The sequence below is a fragment of the Protopterus annectens genome, chromosome 7.part0 (assembly GCF_019279795.1).
Source record: "Protopterus annectens isolate FY-2018-M chromosome 7.part0, PAN1.0, whole genome shotgun sequence".
In the NCBI taxonomy this organism is placed as follows: domain Eukaryota; kingdom Metazoa; phylum Chordata; order Ceratodontiformes; family Protopteridae; genus Protopterus; species Protopterus annectens.
In genome coordinates, this window is record NC_056739.1 from 73,963,769 (window position 1) to 73,986,992 (window position 23,224).

A 23,224-nucleotide genomic window follows, 5' to 3' on the forward strand; every position below is an offset into this window, starting at 1 on the left:
AGGCCAAACCTGCCACCAAATCAAAAGGCAGAGGCACTCAAACAAATAACAAACCTACTTCAAATAAGAGCAATAGAAAAGGTTCCTTCTGCAGAACAAGGCCAAGGATTTTATTCAAGACTGTTCCTTGTTCCAAGAAAAGAAAACCAATGGAGACCCATTCTGGACTTGTCCGCACTGAATACTTACCTTATTGTGCCAAAATTCAAAATGCTGACTTTACAGCAACTCCTTCCCATGCTGGGCAAGGGGTCTTGGCTGGTAACTCTGGACCTCAAGGAGGCATACCTGCATGTCCCAATCAGACAAAGTTGCAGAAGATACCTCAGATTTCTTGCAGGCTCAGACCATTATCAATTCTCAGCATTGCCCTTTGGCTTATCTACTGCACCCAGAGTGTTCACGAAATGCCTGGCATCAGTAATTGCACATTGCAGACTTCAGGGGATACAAATATACCCTTACCTGGACGACTGCCTTATACAAGCGGACAGCCAACAAGCTTTGTTAAAAAACTTGGACTATGTCATTCACCTACTGCAGGCCTTGGGATACACAGTCAATATTCAGAAATCAAGTCTCGTACCATCCCAACAAATACCTTTCCTGGGTGCCACACTGGACACAAACACCCAGATGGCGTTTCTGACAAAAGAAAAACAAAAACAATTACCAGAATACTTCAGAAAATTAGCAACACACACCCAGATGACTGCAAGGAAAATCCTGCAGGCCCTGGGTTTCATGGCATCTTGCATTCTTCTGATTCCACACGCAAGGCTGCATATGAGGAAATTACAATGGTATCTAAAAAGTCTATGGTCTCAACACAGCCACAGCCTGGAAGCATTGATCCCACTCATTCCATGCCTTCAAAAGGAATTTCTGTGGTGGGCTCAAGCAAGCCAGATAAACAAAGGTCTGCCTTTCAGCAAGCCTCATACAAGTCAAACCATAACAACAGACGCCTCAGACCATGGATGGGGGGTGCACATGGAGGGCAGATGCATTCAAGGACAATGGACACAAAAAGAAAAGTACCTGCACATCAACCAAAAAGAAATGCTGGCAGTGATACTTGCAATCAAGGCCTTCGAAAAGTTCATGCATCAGGGCCATCTAATAATAAAGACAGACAATACCACAGTTATGTGGTACATAAGCAAGGAGGTACCCATTCCTACCCTCTTTGCAGACTGGCAATGAATCTCTGGGATATTTCCCTACAATTGAAAATAGAGCTACAATCCCAGTTTGTACCAGGGAAGGACAATGTTCTGGCGGACAGCCTAAGCAGAAACATCATGGATCCACACGAATGGATGTTGCATCCAGACATTTTCTTACAAATAACTCAAGCATGGGGAAGGCCGGACATAGATCTTTTTGCCTCCCACCTCAATCACCATCTGAAAAAGTTTTGCACAAGGACACACCATCCTCAAGCATGGAAGGTGGACGCTCTCTCCTTCAGTTGGAACTCTCTAACACTATATGCCTTCCCACCTCTTCCTTTGATGACCAAGGTGTTACTAAAGATCAAGACAGAGCAACCGAAAGTCATACTGATAGCTCCAGACTGGCCAAGACAACACTGGTACCCACTGCTACGGAGCTTGACACGCACCAATCCGTGGCTCCTTCCTCAATGGCCACTTCTTCTGACACAGCACAATTACAGGACACTACACCCCAGCTTGAAAACATTGAAGCTGACAGCTTGGAAGATTCCATGACTATTCCTCAGGATACTCTTTCCAAAAGGGTAAAAGATATCATCCTGGAGGCGCGCAGACCTTCCACTAGAAAAACATACTCAGCAAAATGGAAGAGATTTCTTATGTGGAACAGCAAAAAGGGTCAAGACCCATCCGTGATGAGCATTCCACAGATCCTAGAATATTTGGCTGAAATGCTCCACAATGGCCTTTCATATTCTTCCATAAAAATACATGCTTCAGCAATATCTGCCAAATATAACACTGATCCGCCTGTATTTTCTCACCCATTGCTAAGACAGTTTCTAAGAGGTATAAATAACATCAACTCTCCAAGGAAAACCACCAGTGCCTGCATGGGACCTCAACTTCATGCTGGAAAAATTAACTCTTCCTCCCTTTGAACCAGCAGCATCTTCAGAGTTGAAATTTCTGTCATGGAAGACAGCTTTCCTTCTGGCAGTAACCTCAGCAAGAAGAGTCTCTGAGCTACAGGCCCTTATGGCAATGCAACCATTTCTCATTTTTCATCAGGACAGAGTTTCTTTGAGAACCAATCCGTCATTCATGCCAAAGGTGGTATCCAGGGTGTCCCTGAATCAAGCTATTCACCTGCCTACCTTCTTTCCCAATCCTCAAAATAAAGCAGAGAGACTTCTGCACACCTTGGACATACACAGACAGTTGCGCTACTACTTGGACAGAACAAAGTCTTTCAGAAAATCTGACCAGCTTTTTGTAACTTGCGCTGCTGGATTGCAGGGAAAAGCAATTTCCAAACGGACAATTTCTAAATGGATTGGAAATTGCATTCGATTCTGCTACTCTTTTCATGGAAAAACTGTGCCAGCTGACATCAGGCCACATTCCACCAGAGCTGCAGCCACCTCCACAGCCTTTTTAAGAGGAGTGGCAACAAAGGACATTTTAGAAGCTGCTACATGGAGCTCCGTGCATACATTTTCCAAACATTACAACCTGCCTTTATATTCCAGATCCAGTGCAGGGTTTGCTTCTGCAGTCCTGCAGGGCATTTTAGCTACACCATCTTTGTCTTAGTGCCTACCACCCCCAGGTTGGCTATGGTATTCAACCCATATGTCAGGACTGCAGTTGCATCCTTGAAGGACATAGTACAGTTTTGTACCTACCATAAATGTAGATGTCCGATAGGTATGCAACTGCAGTCAGGTTTTCCCTCCCACCTACCCCTCTGTGGTATTCTTTTGGGTTTCTACCCCTCATTTTAGCTACCTGGGGTAATCTTTTATGGTGTATTTGTTTTTATGTTGTTGTACTTGTCTGGAATTTTTTCTCTATTTTCAAAATTTAGCCTTCCTTAGAGGGCACCTGGCATCTGGGGCAAGAAACACTGAAGAAGATGGCATCGGCTGATGCTTTTATACCCCAGGCGCTCTGACGTCGGGGAAAGGGCGACATCAGCCGACACCAGACCCAGACTTTGGAATCCGGCCGACCGAAGGGCTGCCTGAGGCAGGACAACCCATATGTCAGGACTGCAGTTGCATACCTATCGGACATCTACATTTATGGTAGGTACAAAACTGTACTTTTTTAAACTCCCATTTTCATTTTATCGTAATCACTAGATAAAACGTTTGAAGATATTTCTATGTTCCCTAATAACTCTCAAGTAATTTCCACTACCCATTCATTAAATTCCTCCCCATTTTGCATGTAGGTGAGAAACTGCTAGTGTCCCATTTTTAATTCATTATCCTGCATTTTTATCTTAGTTTTTATTGGTGTATGATCAGAAATAGTTATTAGATGTTCTCAAAGCTTTTAGTTAAATGCATATATTCCTGTGAAATACAATTTCTGTCTAGTCTAGCCCAGTTATTGTACCTTGAGGAATGTTATGTAAATTCGGTCAAAGTTCCTAATAATGAATTTGCATCTTCCATACCAAATATTTTCATAAATTTTATTCAGATATCTATCCTCTTTTTTTTTGTTTTTATATTGTCCCTTCTAGGTCCTCTGATACATTCTCACTATTGCAAATCAAATTCCAGTCCTACGTATAAATAATATTCCCTGCTGAAAGCTGATAATTTCTCCCAACATTTTCTTAAGCTCCTTAATAGCAGTTTTCAGTGTACTGTTAATACATGCCATTGTAATCCTTCTCCCTTGCAAGTAACATACTACCAGAAGTCTACCATTTTTATCTTTTTCCCCCTCATCTATCACTATTGGAGCCCCTCTAGCAATTAGTATAATTACTAACCTCTTCGTCTATCCCCGGTATTCTGGGGAATATCCATTCTGAAAACCTCTCTGCCAAATTTATATGTGCATTTCTTTCCAAATGTGTATCCTGTAGCATTGCTATTTGCACTCTGCATTTTTAATAGAATTCAATACACCTTTTCTTTTTATCTATACCTGTATGTTCATTCATGTTCTAGGACAATGTGGACAGCATAGCCATTATGATAAAAAAAAAACTGCTGTTCCCACCTGTTATACATGACAGTTGTTTTGAATGTGCATTTCCATCTTTTACATTACATGCATATACTGGTGTTTGGCAGGCTGATCTTTTGTACAATTGTTTGTACTCATTTCCATTTTAACCTGTGTTACATTTTTCAAGACTTTTTTTTGTTTTATGAAAACCAAACAAAAAAACTAAATGCATCCTCATCCCCTATTAACTTGGAATAAACACAAAACTGTTTATATCTTCATAACATGAATTTTAACCCTCCAGAAGGGAACAATTACCCCAAATTGACAGCTACACATACAAGCATCATCTAGCTAAAATTAAGGCTACCCATGCTAAAGATTGTGCCAGAACCTGTGTTCCCACTTACACTAATTATTCTTTTGCTTTTATTCTTTCAGAAAGCATTAACGTTTAGCCCAAAGAAAAAAAGTTCACTGACTATCTTTAAATAAAAGTAAATTGTTCACTGTTCTATTGACTGTGTTAAAGTGTCAAGGCTGCTAGGAAGGTTGTTACTTATTATTCACTTCCCACAATTTCAGAATTTTTTTTTTCACTTAACTACTTGCCATTGTACCTTCAAATTTTGCATTTCCCTCAGCAAAGAAATTATCAGAACTCTCAAGATTAACTGTTTGCACCTGCAGACAGCTTGCCTCCATGGAAATGTACTCAGCAATGGGTCTTTTTAAATTTCACTCAGAAATGAAAGCACAGGTGCCCTCATCTGCAGGCATCTCAACTCCACTGAACGTTTGCCAGTGGAAAACAAGCAAGCTAATATCTTTGTAGTTGTAAGAAGCTTAGCATTTTCATAGCTTTCATAATTTTGTCTAATTTTTAAAACTTGCGCGCTTACAAAAACGCATGCTTACAGCTTAAGCCAAAGGTAGTAATCTAGGCATTCACCCTTGTAAAATAAAAAGAGAAAATGTTCTAATTATACTTCCAATATAATCAGTACACCTTTCCCACCCCAACAGCCCAAGATTACATATGAACATTGAACTTGCTTTTGTTCAGTCTCTTTTTCTGTTATACTGCAAAACGTATTTTTCTTACAACCCAAAAAGTACTTCTTCACTTTAACATCTTTAAGACGTACAACAGTCACTGAAAATATTCCTCCCACATTTAAAATACCCCTGACCACACACTGGTGAAAAATATTTTATAAAATATTAAGAACAAAAAATGTTTTACTTACAGTTTCTCCCTTTTTAGTGTCCTCCTAAACCTTAATGATACAAAGTGGGGGTATATGCTTTACACCCACAAGTTTAAGCAAATCAACAAAAGTCGTGTTTTTAGCCACTTTTTCTTGCAAAACCATATTTCACAAATATGATGAGATGCTTTAGAATTTACCACTTATTCACTAATTTCAGAGTTGCTAGTCTTCCTGTTACTGTCCATCTCCCAGCACCAGACTCTGGTTCAAGTCCAACATAATGCTGATTATTTTAGTCAGTTTCTGTGCTTTTTTTCCATTGGAACTTTGGAAAAGGTTTCACTGGCAAAGTCTTTTGTATCAAAAGAAAGAGAAGCACAGTCCCTTTCCGTTTGCTGACTCACTTTTTTTTTGTGTAAACTTTTTTTATTTTCTCCTCAGCTTGCTCTGTGTCAAAGGGATTTTGATCCTCCAGGGGGAAAAAAACACTGAAGACAGCAGGATACAGCAACTTGAACTGTCACCAGCCTCTCAACATTCCCTGTTTGCTGAGATAAATTTGCTTCTCTTCTGCCTGGTATATAGTGAATAATCATTTTTTTAAAACACTCTGCTGTCTCCAAGTTTTAATAATTTGTGTTTCTGCCACAGTTTTGTCAGGATCAACTCTTTCTACTAGTATAATTGCATCTTTGCTAATAGATCTTAGCTGCTTTCTCATGGCCAGATTTGGAGGATACGCTCTGTGCCCTTTCAGTTAAATTCTGCTGTGGAACAGCAGTCCAGTTGCTTATTTGTGCTTTCATAAAAACAGTCCATTCCTTCCACCTTCTGTGGTACCACAGAAAATCTCAGGTTTTCTCTGTGCACTCAAACCCTAGTATTTTTAAACAGTTCTTGAGAAACCTCATATTCAGCCAGCTGTTTCTTAAAACTGCAAAAATCAGAGGTTGACATTATCAGTTCATCTGAATGGCTAGTTCAAGCGTATATTTTACAGCCTTTTATTGTTTGATTAATCACCTCTGTGTGTATATATTTGATTTATTTTTTCCTGTAAATTACTAGAAGCCATCTCTTGAATCAAAGATGAAGCTCAAACTACTTTTTGCTAAACAGCTGCCGAATTCTTCCCAGACAATGTTTGTTTTTTCTTCTCCTTTTCTGGTTGATTTTCTTTCAGGTGTTCGAAATTTCTTCTTTGCTGCCATCCAGACAATGTGTTTACTAGCCAGTAACTTTTTACCAAAAAAACACTCCTTGTTCTCAGTTTCTGTTTTCACACTGGGAGAGCTGAAGTTATGCTGATGATCAGTGTGCAGCCATCTTGGAAGTCCAACAGTGACTCTTTTTGTCTTAATTGCTTTATAGTTTTCTTTATTTGAGGCTTCCATGATGGCATTTGATTTCTTTCCTTCCTTTCTCTTATTGCTCCGTGTCTTTGTGGTAAGACTTTATCTGTTATTAATTTATCTGCACTGTAATGTATCCTTATTTACTTCGGTTATATCACACAAATTTCTGCCAATAGTCTTGATTACTGTGATTATCTGCTTTCAGACTTCTAACTTTTTTGTTTTTTATTTTCTGGAATCTGTTTCTTTCATCTATCTTAATAGGTTTACCATCTCTATTAAATCAAGCAACTATTCCCTTAGATTAATACTGTAATAACTATAAAAATAAAAAACGGCCACCAAGGACAAAACCGGTAGTCTTGATCGGTGAAAAATGAATTTAATAACACACTAAAACATAAATGACTAAGCGCTTTCACCAGATAAAGTGTGTTTATCTGGTGGAAGCGCTTAGTCATTTATGTTTTAGTGTGTTGTTAAATTCATTTTTCACAGGTCAAGACTACCGGTTTTGTCCTTGGTGGCTGCTTTTTATTTTTATAGTTATTACAGTGTTTTTCCGTTTGGAATTTATGTTATTCCCTTAGATTATTTTCTTTTAAACTGAGGGTATATTCTGTAAAATGCCCACAAGAAATGGAGAACAAAGTTCCAGAACATATTCCTGTGACATAATGTCTTCATCTGCATCATGCATCATCTGTTGCTCTTTCATATGAGAACTGACTGGCCTATCATTCCACAACATTGCTTTCATGCTTCTTTCCTTGTTGTGCAACTCTCATCTGTACTGTTGTATTGGTTTCCTACTCAAGGCTCCAGAATACATCCTTGTGGCTAGTGATCAGATCCTACCATTCCACCCGTTTCTCCTTGATTTTGGGACTCATTGTTCTGTCATACTATGACATTATCAGAGTTGACTTTTCTACAGTAAATCCTTCACTTCACAGGTAGTCCATAACTTCAGTTTCTGTTTCTTTAACTTCTATAGTACTAATCCTCTTTCCTACTCGCCCCTTGGTTTTCCGTTTTTTTTTTTTTTTCCGTATTGTGAAATTTTCCATATCTGGGTGCCTTTACCTGTATTTCACTTCAAATATCTTTGGAGCTGCTTTTTTGTATTGATTAGTTTGGTTTTCTCCTTTGCATAAGTATTGCACCATGTCGGATCTCTTTTTTTCTTTCTCATGTCCATGTTTCTTTTTTATACCTTATGTTTCTCATGGATCTGTTGTATTAATGAAATCAAATCTGCATTTGAAGCTTTTGACAGTTTTTGTTGTGCAAATATTTTTCTTTTGTCTAATTTCTCTCTCAGTCTTTTTGAGTGTCTTCTGTCTGAAACTTGTGGCCTTCTTGCAGAACAGTAACAATACGTAATTTCTTCCTTGTCCTCAAAAGTCCACATTATCATCTTTATGGCTCTTTATTGGCCTGACAGTTTTTGGGGTTTATGTGGACTACTACTACTACTACCTTCTACAACGGGGCATATATGTAAATATTCCTTTGCAAGTCCACATTTTTCTCATGTCTGTTCCTGACCTTGTTGTGTCCTCTTTTATCTGGTCAAATATTCATCACCACTCCTTTTTATGTGAAGACTGTGCTGTTGGTGTAGCTGGATAAAGCTGTGACTGTGGCCTAGGTGACCTGAATTCAAACGGCACCTTGGGCACTTGACAATATAGGCATGGTGTATGCAGTCTCAAGGTGGATTGCTGGTGCAGGCTGGGGATGCACAGGAGTGATGCCCTTAGGAATGCAAAACAGTTGCAACATACACAGAGGCATGGACAATATGCCATCGTAGCCCATTGCATACTTTTTTTTCTGGGATTGGGACGGATTATCCGCACGGGGCAGGTCATTCAGAAGAAAACACTCAGTAGTAGTAAGATGCTGCTCCAAAGCACTTTGATCACCTCATCAGCCATGCATATGGGTCAGAATTAAGTCTATGGCTAGTTTGATTTGGTAAACTTGCTAAATGAAGAGAGACCCTTGGTGCAACGGATGGTCTACTGCAGGGAGCCAAAACTCTTCTGTGAGAACAGTAAATAAATCACAAAGTTGTCTCCTCTAAATCGTGCTGTGTCCCTCCTCCATCTCTTAATCTTCATTTGCACGTTACCTCCCATCTTTCTGTCAGTGTGCATCATAGGGTTCGCACCTTTTCAAGTGCCCAAAGTAGGACATTTTGTAGAAATATGAGATTTTGCTGGGCAAACTGTACTCATGACCAGTGCGAAGGACAGAACTTCACTTTTTTGCTAAAATAAAAGTTTATCCTTGTAGCATTTGAGTTAATTATGCTGTTTCATATAATTAGGAGTTTCAAATGCAAAATAATTGTGTTATGCAACTATTAACTAAATTTAGGAAATATTGTTTGTCCTAAAATCTCTGGACTTTTTTTTTTTTTTGTAGGACACAACTACCCTAAAAGGGATTGTCCTGTGTTAAGAGGGTCAGGTGGTAACCATAGTGCATCCAATTTGCCTTATCCTGTAATTTGTACTTTTATGTCTCCGTGCATTACCTTGATGTGTGTGCTTGTCCCACTAGCACAATCATTTTTTCTTGTTCATGCCAGTTCCTTAATCTCTTTTGGCAGAGTTTGTAGACCACCAGACCACCTTTTCATTGCTTACTTTTGTCTTTATGTATTACGGTCTGTGATCATTTATTATTGCCTGTTCTGACTTGTCTTGATGCACATTCCACATTTGCAAAGTTTCTGATCTTGAAGTAAAATGTTTAATGTATTTTTTCCATTATCTCTTTGAACAGAAATCAATTTGCAAGAGTTTGGGAATTTTTTGTTATGTGGTTTGTGTCAAACATTGTGTAAAAGTTAAGTTCATATTTCATGTTTGTTAAATACAGCAGTTTCTAATCTACCCCCTACCAAAAAAGAAAAGGTAAACACATCCAAATGCTGGAGAAGATATATATGTGAAATTCTTCATTTTGCCATACTGTACTGTAGGAGATGGGCGGTATTGTTGCCTGTCGCATCTTCTGGGTTAAACTGTTTTTTTTTTCTTTCAAAAGTGGGACAGAAGTGATTCTGATTATTTAAGATGTACATTTCCCGGAAGATGTGTGTATATTCTGTATCTATCATTTGTAGCATATGTATTTTTCAAATCATCAGTGCAGTAGTATTGTGCTGACTTCTCTAGCAGGTGTAGGCACTGGGGAATCTGAAAATTGCTATTAATAGCATATGAGCCGGAACAGCTGTAGACATTAAACAGGCCAAAACATAGGATGCTGCAGGGCTTTTGCAGAACCACCTTATGCTGTATACGTCCTCCTTATACATCTTCAAATGCACTTATACATGTTTGTTTAATGCAGGTGACACATTTTTGGACTGCCACCTTAAAACTGCCACCTTAACGGAACATGTCCTCAGGGAACAGTGATGACCCTCCTGAATCTAGTCATGGTGCAGAGAGGAATGTACCAGCCCAAGGCTCTTCCACAGAGGAAACAGGCAAGATACTTTTAACTGTTGAAAGTTACTGTTCTACTACGCTATGTTGATTTCAGCCTTTATGTGGTTTCATGCAAAGTCTGTACCTTACTATAAACTGAACGTATCTTTTTTGTGATAGCCAAGAAAAAAACAACACATGCTCAATGGAATCTCTGCAAAGAATAGAAGCTTTCTCTTGAGTTTCAGTTTATTTTTATCTTTAAACATCCTATGTTTATTGATTGGGCTTCACAGAGTGCGCTAATGTGTGCTATGTGATGTACTAGCAGCCATGTGCAAGGTCCGACATTTCTAAGATGCAGATAGTGTAGCCATGCAGTGGTGAAATAACACAGTATACAGCTAACATCAACGAATGAATAATAACGTGTAAATAAGGAAGTCCATGCAAATGAGCATCATAAATTATGCAAATGCAGGTACCCAAAATTGTGGACTGATTCAGAAACGCATGAAAACGGTGGCAATGTGCTGTAATGCATACCTATTTTGATTACCAGGATTCATGGTCTAGTTGCTAGGAGCCATGTGAGGAACAGCAGCAGCTCGTGTTGGGATTTGCTGAAGGAACCAGTGCCTGTAGCATTGTGCATCGCATTCTCATAATTGAGGTATGCAAATCACTTGACATACCACCAGCTCAAACAACATCAGACTGTGGAAGATTTCTTAGTGTCTAGGGATGCTGTAAGGGACCTAGTCAAGCAGTGTTACATTGAGGGGATGCATGGTGTGCCTTTCCTGTAAACACAAAGGCTTGTAGCATTCCCTCTTCTAGCTACAGGGTCCTTCAAGCAACTGAAGGTCGACACATTGGGGATAGCACAGGCATCAGCCTAGTCATCCCTTAATCATTTCCTCAGTGTAATATGAAAGAGCATATCGGGTTCCCTAAAGACAGCAAAAATGAGAACCTGACATCTCCCTTTGCATTGTGGTAAAGTTCAAGTTTTATTAGAGCTTTAGCCAAAGCATTGCACATACCATGAACAATGAATAAACAGTATTTGCACCAGCAATAAAGCCAATTGTTATGAAATAAGTCTGAGGTAGGACATTGATGGAAACAACATTTTAAAGCAAGACAGACATCAGATTGCAGGTAAAGGTAGTGATCTAAATTGAAACTTTAAAGGTAGTGATCTAAATTGAAACTTAAAAGATGAAAGCAACAGTCAAAACAGCAGTTTCAAAACTGGTGACAAAATAAGTAATGTAATAGCTACTAATTAAGATGGTCACAAAAAAGTCACCTACAATAATAATAATCCAGAAGTGTTGTGCTTCGTTTAATATTTCATCCCAAGCCATTTGGGTAAGTACAACAACCATCAGGTAGTCTTTAACAGAGCTCCTCCATCTTTCAAACAAGCCTGAAATTCAAAGAACTCCTCCATCTTCCAAAAGAGCCTGAAATTCAGTTGTAAGGATGCTTTAAAAGCAGACTATGGAACTTCCAATGACAACACAATATGTTTAGATCAGTGCCAGCACCTCCAGTAGGAACACATGCCATGTTGCAGTCCTCCTTCACAGTTGACCCATGCCGTGCTGCAGTCCTCCTTCACAGTTGACCCATGCCGTGCTGCAGTCCTCCTTCACAATTAACCCATGCCGTGCTGCAGTCCTCCTTCACAGTTGACCCATGCCGTGCTGCAGTCCTCCTTCACAGTTGACCCATGCCGTGCTGCAGTCCTCCTTCACAGTTGACCCATGCCGTGCTGCAGTCCTCCTTCACAGTTGACCCATGCCGTGCTGCAGTCCTCCTTCACAGTTGACCCATGCCGTGCTGCAGTCCTCCTTCACAGTTGACCCATGCCGTGCTGCAGTCCTCCTTCACAGTTGACCCATGCCGTGCTGCAGTCCTCCTTCACAGTTGACCCATGCCGTGCTGCAGTCCTCCTTCACAGTTGACCCATGCCGTGCTGCAGTCCTCCTTCACAGTTGACCCATGCCGTGCTGCAGTCCTCCTTCACAGTTGACCCATGCCGTGCTGCAGTCCTCCTTCACAGTTGACCCATGCCGTGCTGCAGTCCTCCTTCACAGTTGACCCATGCCGTGCTGCAGTCCTCCTTCACAGTTGACCCATGCCGTGCTGCAGTCCTCCTTCACAGTTGACCCATGCCGTGCTGCAGTCCTCCTTCACAGTTGACCCATGCCGTGCTGCAGTCCTCCTTCACAGTTGACCCATGCCGTGCGGCAGTCCTCCTTCACAGTTGACCCAACCCATGACATGCTATAGTCCTTCTTCACAGTTCCAACAAAAATGTCTCTAAACAAATCAAGTGCCAAGCTTCCAGACCAGCTGATGGTACGGACAACATTCAACACCCAGCTCCAAAACCTCTTTTGTCTTTCTTTGCAATTCGACACAACATCTGCATTGAGTAAAGGGTGACAACAGATGGGTAAGCTTCAAAAGGTGTGAGACGTAACTTTCTTATATTGAGCAGTTTAATTAAAACTGATACCATGAGGGCCACTGCATCTGCTACAGTTTTGAGATACTGTGAGAGGAGAATGTCGGGGGCTAAGGTAGTGGGTTTTAATTTTAGGAGAGGTTTCTTGATAAGAGATGTGGTAATGGGGGTGAAAGATGAAGTGCTTTGTGAGTTGCAGTGAGCCGGTGACTGGGAGGGGGATCGGTAGCGGTGGTGCTGGAAATAAGGGACAAGACTGTGTTGATAAAGTGTGAATTAAATTTTGAGGCAAGGCTTTTTTCATGCTTTGAGGTGGTGGAAAGGCTAGGCTGGGTAGTTTTGCCAGGGTTTCGCAGATTGATTTTAGAGGCACAGAATAGCTTAAAGTTAGTCCTATACTTGTCTTGAAATTGTGTGTAGTAGGATTTTATTTTGTCACAGTGTATGTAATGTTACACCTTTTTTTTTTTTTTTTTAGGTGTTGTAAATTAGTGAGAGTTTTGTCTAGTGTCCATGTTTTCAAAATATCTCTGTCATTTCATAAGTTTTTTTTAGTGGTCTTGGTAAGCCAAAGTGATGATTTAGCTTTACATTTTTTCTTGTAATTGGGGCTAATTTGTTGAAAATGTCGAGGAAGACCATGTTGAATGCAGAGTAGCTTGATCTAGGGGCAGTTGTTTGTGTGTTCCAAATGTATTGTAAGAGAGATAAAGATATCACCATTGAACTTCAGATGGGTTTCTAATGCCCTTAATTTTATACTTAAGGGATATTTGGGATTGTTATCTGATTTAAGTAGATTACTAGGTGAGCTTTTAGGGAGTTTGGTAAAGTTCCTTGGGACTGGTATCTGCTGGGGTATGATATTGGTATCCAGTCTGGTATGGTTTCTTTTTTGGTTTGTTTGTGGAGTTTTGTTGGTAGAACAGAGGTTCAAACCCACAGATGGTAGCAAAATACTTTTATTTACAGGCAGGATAAGTGCTTTCGTCTTGTATGCAAGACTTCATCAGATGCCTCCATATTACATTTCTAACTATTTATACCTTTTTCCATTGAATCTAATTAAAATTTAAAGACACAAAATACCTTATACCAAAATTCATACACAGCCACTTGCATGGTCTATATAATGTACTTAAAAATGCTTTAAAATACCCTTTCATAACAATATAATAAAAAAATAATACATACAACTTGCACTTATTAAATTTGTTAAATTTGTGTAGCTTTGGCCAATAAAACCGGCTTAATAGTAATATACTCATTTAAGCCTGGAAAAATATTGGATTTTAACCTAAGCTGCCACTTTAATTCCTTATTTAACAGTAAATTTTTAACATCTCCACCTCTAGGATTCATTTTCACCATGTCTATAATACCAAATTTAAAACCATTAAAGGAAGAACAGTGGATGGAATGCTTATATAGTGCACTAGCCTCTTTTTTAATCCTAATTTCATGAAAATGTTCATACATTCTATCCTTAAAGAGCCCTCTCTGTTTTTCCTATATAGAATGCAGGACATTTTACACATATAGCTAGATACACTATCATTTTTTTGTATTGTAAGTCCCTTTACAAAACCAAACTCTACTATTCATACCATTTTGTAAACATATACGGTCTTCCTTAATGATATAAGGACACTGCTTGCAATTGCCACATGAAGTAGTTGCCTTTCTAATTAAAAATTTAGGCACTTCCATTTGTTCAAATGTTCTTTTAAAATTCTTACCAGTCCTATAGGAAAAAACAGGTTCACATCCCACCACATCATACAGCTGTTTGTTTTAAGCATACTCCAATTAGCCTTTATAATGTCTGTGAAAGTCCCTGTAAAACCATTAAATTCGGTTACATATGCCTTTTTAAATTTTCTATCCTCCTTAACTTTAACTATCTCACCCATAGGTTTTCCTAAAAGAGGTTTATATCTAATACCCCACCCTCTATATACTTCATTCAGAACCCCTTGCACCATCTCTTTTGGATAGCCCCTCTCCTTAAACATCTCACCCAGGAAATTTAATTCCCTATCCAATTCTTTTTTTATCTGAGGTCATCCTTGCAATACATACTGCTTGCCCCTTTACAAGACTTTTTTTATGGAACATGGGGTGATGACGGGTGTAATGCAAAAAACTATTACACCAAGTGTTTTTTCTATAAATTCTGGACTTAAACCCTTCTTTAGTTTGAAAAATAGTGGTGTCAAGATAGTTTATACTTAATTTATCCCAAACATAGGTGAATTTGAAATAGGTGGTGCCTTCAATAAAATATTGCATAAAGGAGTTTACTGTCTCTTTACTTCCTTCCCATAGAACAAATATATCGTCCAAAAATCTCATATATAGACTTATATTGTTACTATATGGACTGTTAAATACATAACAGCGCTCCCATTCCAACATTACCAGGTTAGCATATATGGGGGCACAAGCTACCCCCATAGCCACCCCTCCAATTTGCTGGTAATATTCACCTTGAAAACTGATACAATTATAATCAAGCACCACTTCCATCAGTTCAAGAACTAATTGAATTTGATCTTCATACATTGTGGAGTACTTGTATATGCTCTCACTAAAAAACTGATGTCCCTCCTGTCTAGGAATACTAGTAAATAAATCTCTTACATCTATAGTGAGAAAACTTAAATTTTCCTTCCAAACCTCATGAGTTAATTTACTTAAAAAATCCCATGAATCTTTGATTAAATGATCCATTTTATATAAGATCTCCTTTGTCCAAAAATCAACAAATACTGCCAAAGGGCGAGTTTTACAATTTCTAGCAGAAACAATAGGTCTAAAAGGGGGATTGCTAATACACTTATGTACCTTAGGTACCCCAAAAACATTCGGGATAAGAGGATTGGGTTGCTTCAAAAAATAAGTTCTACCATCAATTCTGTTTTCTAACAAGTATTCCTCTAATAACGAATCAATTCTGCCATAAGCCATCATAATTTTGTTTTTAGAGACTGGAGAATAGGTGTTAGTATAAAGCAAAATATTAGTTATAGCATTGTTGTACTCTTCTGTACCATAAAGCACAATTCCACTCCCTTTATCTGGCTTCATAACATGCAAGCCAGTTTGACACTCTAAATCATTAAGCAACATTTTTTCCATTTTATTTAAATTAGAAGGCTCCATATTATTCCTATTATTATTATATGCTTCGTAGATTTCTTCCATAACATATTTCTCAAACGTCATAAGGAGTGGGTGGAGAAGTGGATTAGTTGTGCTTTTTCTATATCAACCTTTATAAAATTTTTCTTCCTCTTCCCCAGAACTTTTATACAACATACCCAAATTCAACTTCCTAAGATAAAGCTTGAAGTCAACCAAAATGTTAGCTATATCCCCATAGTTTAATACAAATTTGAATCCTTTGGAAAGAAAAGTTGAAATGCTCCTTTTTAAGAATGAGTGGGGTATAGTTAAAAATTTTAAATCTTTTATATTCACATACAATACCATCAAAATCAGAAGCATATGTTATTTCGCTTTCTTCCAACCCTGATTTTCCCCCTGAGACCATGCGTGTATGATGGTATCCCGAATCCGAATTGTACCGGGTTTTGCTGGCCAATCTCTCTCACTTTCTCACTGCTAAAAAATGTTCATTGTGTTCAGAAAAGAGTCCAATTCATCTTGTCCTCTAAGTGAGGTATGACCAAGTCTTTCGTCCCTTACTTGTTCATTAACCTTTTCATCTGTAGATGTACCCCCTCTACCATTTTTATTGTTTTTATTAGTGTTATAACTAACATTCTTATAAGGCCCAGGATATAAATTCAGCATACTGCTGTTTATCTCTGGCAAACTTTTTTTGTTTTCTCTTATTAACCCTATACAAAATTTTCTTATATAGTTGCTCATATTCAATAAATAAAAGATCTTTCAAAATATCGCCTTTCAATTTTTCCACTTGATTGTTCAAAACTGTTAATGCCATGTCATTTTGTTTAATTAATTTTCTGATAAGCCCTAACCCGCATTCATTAAAAAAGGAATGAAATTCATTAATAATTTCTTCATTGTATACTATTCCAAAGGGGTATTTAAACATTCTAAGTCCCTGTGGAACCACTTTAAGGTTAAGGCAACACTGCAAATATCTATTATCAATTTGCAAACATTTCAGTTTAAACAATTTCTTTTCAAGCATAAAAATCATATCCTTCAATGTTGGCACATTATCGCCAACATCAGATGTATTTACATAAACATATACTTGTATTCTATTGGTTTGGTTGTCTGAGCTAATGGTGGATCAGTCTATACTAACATGTAGAATTGCAGATCTGAAGTAGGAACTTCATTTGTCAGCAACCTTTGGGATACGGATCCGATCTCGGATCCGAGCCGGCAACTTCTATCACAGCACAGATCCTAGCTCCTAGCTCCTCCCTTTACCCATAATCCCCTACCAACCCTTACTGACGCCAGATCTAGTTTGCCGCTCTTCAAGCAACAGCTAGATTACAGAGCTCTTAGTTGATTTAGTGAGAAAAAGAAAGTTTTAATTTTTTTCCTATTTTCTCTTTGAGCGAGTGTGTGTGTGTGTGTGTGTGTGTGTGTGTGTGTGTGTGTGTGTGTGTGTGTGTGTGTGTGTGTGTGTGTGTGTGTGTGTGTGTGTGTTAGGTTCCCCCTTAGCGCTAATCTCACTCTTTTCAGTTTAAATTAGCTTATTTTTTTTTAATTTCTTTTATCTCTCCTCCCTGCCCTCGCTGGTCGCAGTGTGTGTGTGGTGTATAGGGGCCTAGCGAGTGTGTTTTCTTTTAGTGATGTCGGAGGCCCCTAAAGCCATTTTTTCGAAATGCACCGAGTGTGGCCACAAGCTTTTACCGGCTGATGGCCACACCCGGTGCATTAGGTGCCTTGGGGTTGAACACCTCTCCTCGGGTTGCGCGATTTGCGCTGCATTCAACCCCAGGGCACTTAAGGATCGGAAGTCGAAGCTGATTCTGGAGGGCCTTTTGCCCCCAGACCCAGCTCCGGCCTCCGGTACTTCTGTGACCGCTACCCAGTCTTCGATAGTGGCCACTCCTGCCTCCCTCCCTCCAACCGGGACTCAACCTCCAACTGTGGCTCCGGAGGAGAGGGAGGCCAGGAAAGAGAAGCGGAAGGAGAAGCACCTTAAGCGGCGGCCCGAGGACTCCTCCTCGGCCTCGTCTGCCAAACGGGCTTCTCCCTCCAGGGTTGCTGGTTCGCCTCCTCCTCGGGTCCGATCCCCTTGCTTCTCACCGGGACCCGAGGAGGAGGTAACCCGGTCCCCGTCGAGGTCATTGAGCAGCACTCCAGGCCTGCCTCGGTGGCCTCCTCTAGGTCCACCTTCAGCATGTCGGATGTGGACATGGACCGGATGATGAGGAGGTTCATCCAGGCCCAGATGCAGATGGGAGTGCTCTTGCCTCCCCCCCCCCCTCCGGGGGGGAGCTCGACCCCCCTTTTTGCCCCCTATCGCTCCTTCTCCGACCCGCCTTCCGGGTTCAGAGCTTTCGGAGCCGAGCAGTGTTGGATCCGGGGGTGGGTCAAAGCTAACAGTGCTAGGCACTTCTGCTCCGACGATTCCCTCGAGTTTGTCAGATCCGACCTCTCGGAGCCGTGGGCCGAGCTTCGGATCCGAGGGACTCTGTGTGCTTTTGGCCCCTTCCCGGTCAAGCGCATGGGTCCTTCGGATCCGATAGTCTCTGCTCCGGGTCCAATCCCCGCCTCAGATCCGAGTGGGAGCCGGATCTTGGATCCGTTAGAGAGCGGCTCCCCCTCGGCTTTCGTGTTGGTGGAGAGGGTATTTTTGAGTGCATCCAGGCCTCCGTTCCTGGCTTCAGCTCCCCCCTGCACTCCCTCTCAGCTGGTCCTGGCTTCCCTCACCCGGCCCTCGGGGCAGCCTGCTTCAGCGCCTCTAGGTGTTCCATTGGAACAGGATATTGCTGGTGAGGTCTCCTCGGACAGCCCCCCCCGGGGAGGTTCCTCACAAGTCGAAATGCAAGAGGAGGCACGTGGACTTCCCTGAGTCCCTCACCGAAGATACGGACTTGGATGAAGGGGAAGGCTCCCCAAGGTCACCCCCCGAGGATGTCTCCTTTGGAGACATCATGGAAATGCTCAGAATCAGGGGGGGGGGTCTTCCCCCAAGGCTTCCTCCGATGAGTCCGTATTCCTAGAGGCGTTCGAGGCAGGGCCATCTACCTCTTGGGTGTCCCCTCCCCCCGACCCCTTGGTGGATCTTATAGCCACTAGGGCTTGGAGGGAGCCGGACACTGTAGAGCCTGTTCCCAACCGCCCAGACAAAATCTTAAGTCCCCCGACAGAGAGAACCCATTGGAGCAGAGGTCCCCCTGTGGATGCCATGTTGGTGGCGGCAGCCACCAAGAGAGAGTTGGCTCAGGAGAGCCCCACGGTTCATCCGCCGAGTAAGGAGTCTCGCGCAATGGACCGCCTTGGGAAGCGGGCCTTCAGTTCAGCGACCTTCTCCATGAGGGCTCTGAACTCTATGACAAATGTCATTCGGATGCAGCGGGATCTAATCCAAGAATACACTGCTTCCCCCCGGGGTCCATGTCGGAAGGGGACAAGCAACTGTACTCCTCCCGAATGTCCACCCTACGTTCTATTTCTAACACCTCTATGCGGCTTTTGTCTCACGCCACTGAGGGAGCTGCTAGAGCAGGCGGAGTCGGGCTGGTCATGAGGAGGCAAGCCTGGCTCTGACATTGTGACTTCTCGGAACCCTTTAAGGCGTCATTTGCGAATGCCCCTTTTGATGGTTCTGCCTTGTTTGGCAAAACCGTTCGCGACACCCTTGTCCAGAGCAAGAAAGACGGGAAGACGTTGTCTGCCATCAGAGTCCGCTTCTCTGCTCCCTAGAGGTCCTTTGCCAAGAACCAAAAGGGTCAGAAGAAGATGCGGTTCCGGAAATCGCATCAATCCCAGTCTGCTCCGGACAACCAGTCCTCTTGTGGCAGAGGAGGACAGGGAGGACGCCGCCCTAGAGGCAGAGGGGGTCCCAGGAATGTTGGGTCCAGAGAACCCTTCTCTGAGAGGCCCACTCAGAACCCCTGAGGGGTTGCCCGGCTGCTCCACTCTGGAGGCAGTTGGGGGGGGGGGACGTTCTTTGAGGCACCTAGCAATGTGGAAGTCCATAACAATGGATCGCTGGGTGCTTTGGGTTATATCCAGAGGCTACCAAATTCCCTTTCTGGTAAACCCCAGAATCAGAAGCCTCCCCGATTTACCACCCGATCAGAGGGAGGTGGCTGCTGCAGAAATTCAGCAGCTCTTACAAAAAAGAGCCATCCAGCCCATCCCCCCAGATCAGCTCGGATCAGGGTTTTACTCCAGGTTCTTTCTGGTGCCAAAAAAGACAGGGGACGCGAGGCCCATCGTGGACCTGTCTCTCTTGAACCTGGCAGTACCAAAGGTAAAGTTCCGGATGGTCACACTGCAATCTATTCTCTCACTACTGCGGGAGAACGACTGGATGTGCTCAATAGACCTCAAGGATGCGTACTATCATATTCTGATAGACAGATGCTCCAGGAGGTTTCTCCGCTTCCGGCTGGGACCCAGCCATTTTCAGTTCAGGGCCCTTCCCTTTGGTCTCACCTCAGCCCCCCAGGGTGTTCACCAAGGTTTTGGCAGCAATAGCGGCCCACCTGAGACTCCAGGGGATTCAGGTCTTTCCATACCTAGACGACTGGCTCCTTACCGGCCCAATAAGGCATCTTCTTTGCTCATGCAGGGATTATTTCCTCAATCTGGCTCCACTCTTAGGTTTGACCATCAACATGACTAAGTCCTCCCTGGCTCCTACACAGGTATTGGATTTCATAAGGGCGAGGTTGGACTCCAGACTGATGCTTGCTTTCTTGACTCCAGATCGGCTTCAGAACCTGAGGTTGCATGTGCAGGCCATCCTTCAACTTCAAGCCCCTCCGGCGGAACTGGTCCTGAGGGCTCTAGGGTCCATGGCGGCAGCAATTCCGCTGCTGCCATTGGCCCGGCTGAATGTGAGGGTCATGCATTGGACCCTCCAGGTACAATGGTCCCTGTCTCGCAATCCCCTGTCTCATCCCATTCCCCTAAGCAGGGTTTGCAAAAGGCCGCTCGTGTGGTGGCTCCAGTCCCCCAATCTCCCCAATCTCCACACGGGATGCCCCTTCTCGCTGCCTCCGCCAGTTGCCACAGTGATCACGGACGCTTCTCGCTTGGGGTGAGGGGGGGCACTATTCGGGCAGAACAGTCCAAGGCACGTGGAATGACATAGAGACCTCATTGCATATCAATGTCCTAGAGATGAGGGCGGTGCTTTTGACGTTGCAAGCACTTCACAACCCTCTTCTGGTGGGGACGATTGCAGTACAGACTGACAACATGTCAGTCGTCTGGTACATCAACAAACAGGGGGAACCAGGTCTTACCCTTTCTGCCACGAGGCCATGAGAGTGTGAGAATGGGCGATATCCACCAACCACTTTTTCATCACAACGCACATTCCGGGACGGTCCAACATTTTAGCGGACAGGCTCAGTCGTACTATCCTGACTCCTTACGAATGGTCTCTCAATCCTCTAGTTGCAGAGCAAGTATTTGCCCGATGGGGGCGACCTTGTTGCGATCTATTTGCCTCTCCCTCAAATACCAAATGCAACGATTACTTCGCTCTGATCCCCCCTCCGGGGGAGTCCCCGAGAGACTCTCTAGTTCATGCTTGGCCCTCCCGGTCTGCTTTATGCTTATCCTCCTCTGCCCCTGATGTTGAAACTAATCAGAAAGCCAGTCAGTTGGGGAGCAAGATGATCCTCATTGCCCCACCCATTCTGGCCTCGTCAGACGTGGTTCCCTTACTTATGGTCTCACCTGATTAATCCGTTCTGGATTCTGGATCCCCTCCCGGATCTCATTTCACACCCCCTAGGTCTTCCGACTCCGAACCTGGCCAACCTCAAGCTGACTGCTTGGTTGCTCCAGTTCCATTCCTGATAAGGACTCCCGGAATCTCATCACCAGTCAAAGCCATTCTAGTAGCAGCTCACAAGCCTTCCACCAGAAGGATCTATCGGAGTAAATGGAAACGTTTTTCCATTTGGACAGAGCACCGTCATTTAGATCCCTTTATGGCGCCGGTAGTGTCGGTTCTAGATTTTCTAACTTCTCTCTTTCACCAGGGGGCTAGTTCCTCAACGATCAAGGTACAACTTGCAGCAATTTCACACTACCATGTAGGGCAGGAGTCTGGCCCGCTGATTACTTCCAAGCTATATAAGACCTTCCTTAAGGGTACCTTCCTCCTCAGGCCCCCAGTCAAAGAGGTGGTACCTCCATGGGATTTGTCCCTAGTTTTGCAGGCCTTGACTAGCCCCCCTTTCGAGATTGCGGCCACTGTTGATCTTAAATACCTCTCTTGGAAAACGGCCTTTTTGGTGGCCATAACTTCAGCCAAGAGGGTCTCTGAACTCCAGGCTCTCTGTATCAAACCACCGTATTTGGTTTTCCACCCAGACAGAGTTTACTTCAGGATCAATCCGTCTTTTCTACCCAAGGTATCTTCGGAAGCTAACATTAATCAATCTATTAATCTCCCAGTATTCTTCCCCAACTATCAAAACAAAGGAGAGTATAAGCTGCACTATTTAGACGTGCACAGACAACTACGTTTTTATATTCATCGAACTGCTGGTCATAGGCAATCCGAACAGTTGTTTGTCTCCTTTGCCAAATCCAGTTTCAGCAAGTCGGTCTCTAAAGTTACCCTCTCCCGATGGATATCTAGTTGTATTCTCTTGGCATATCAGAGCTCGGGAAGGTCTGCACCTCAGGGAGTCTGTGCTCATTCTACTAGAGCCGTTGCTACTTCGGCTGCCTTCAAGGCTAGGGTTTCCCTGGATGACATTTGTTCCGCAGCCACTTGGGCTTCATCTCATACCTTTATCAGTCATTACAAAGTAGATATTGTCTCCCGAGGTAGGGTGTCTTTTGGCTCTGCAGTGCTCCGGAATATTCTTCCATGAAGACCACCCAAGATTCAGGTAGCTGGGGACTCTGTCCCAAAGGTTGCTGACAAATGAAGTTCCTACTTTAGATTAAGAAGTTATGTACTCACCATAACGTTCCATCTGAGTAGGTATCTTCATTTGTCTGCAACCATCCCCCCCTCCTTCCCCCTGACCAAAATGATCCTGCTTGGGGTTCTTTAGATTAGTTCCCTCTGGTACACAGTATTGGCTGTGGTATGGGGCAAACTTTATCTGAGGTCAGTAAGGGTTGGTAGGGGATTGTGGGTAAAGGGAGGAGCTAGGAGCTTGGATCTATGCTGTGATAGAAGTTGCCGGCTCAGATCTGAGATCGGATCCGTATCCCAAAGGTTGCAGACAAATGAAGATACCTACTCAGATGGAACGTTATGGTGAGTACATAACTTCTTATTTCTTGTTGGATATGGATGCAGTACAGAATTTTTTTCTAGGGTTAGGATATTTTTTACCTGGAGGAATGTAAAAAAAAGCAGCTGTTAATAGTAGTTCTGCATTTTCAAACTGTTGTAGTG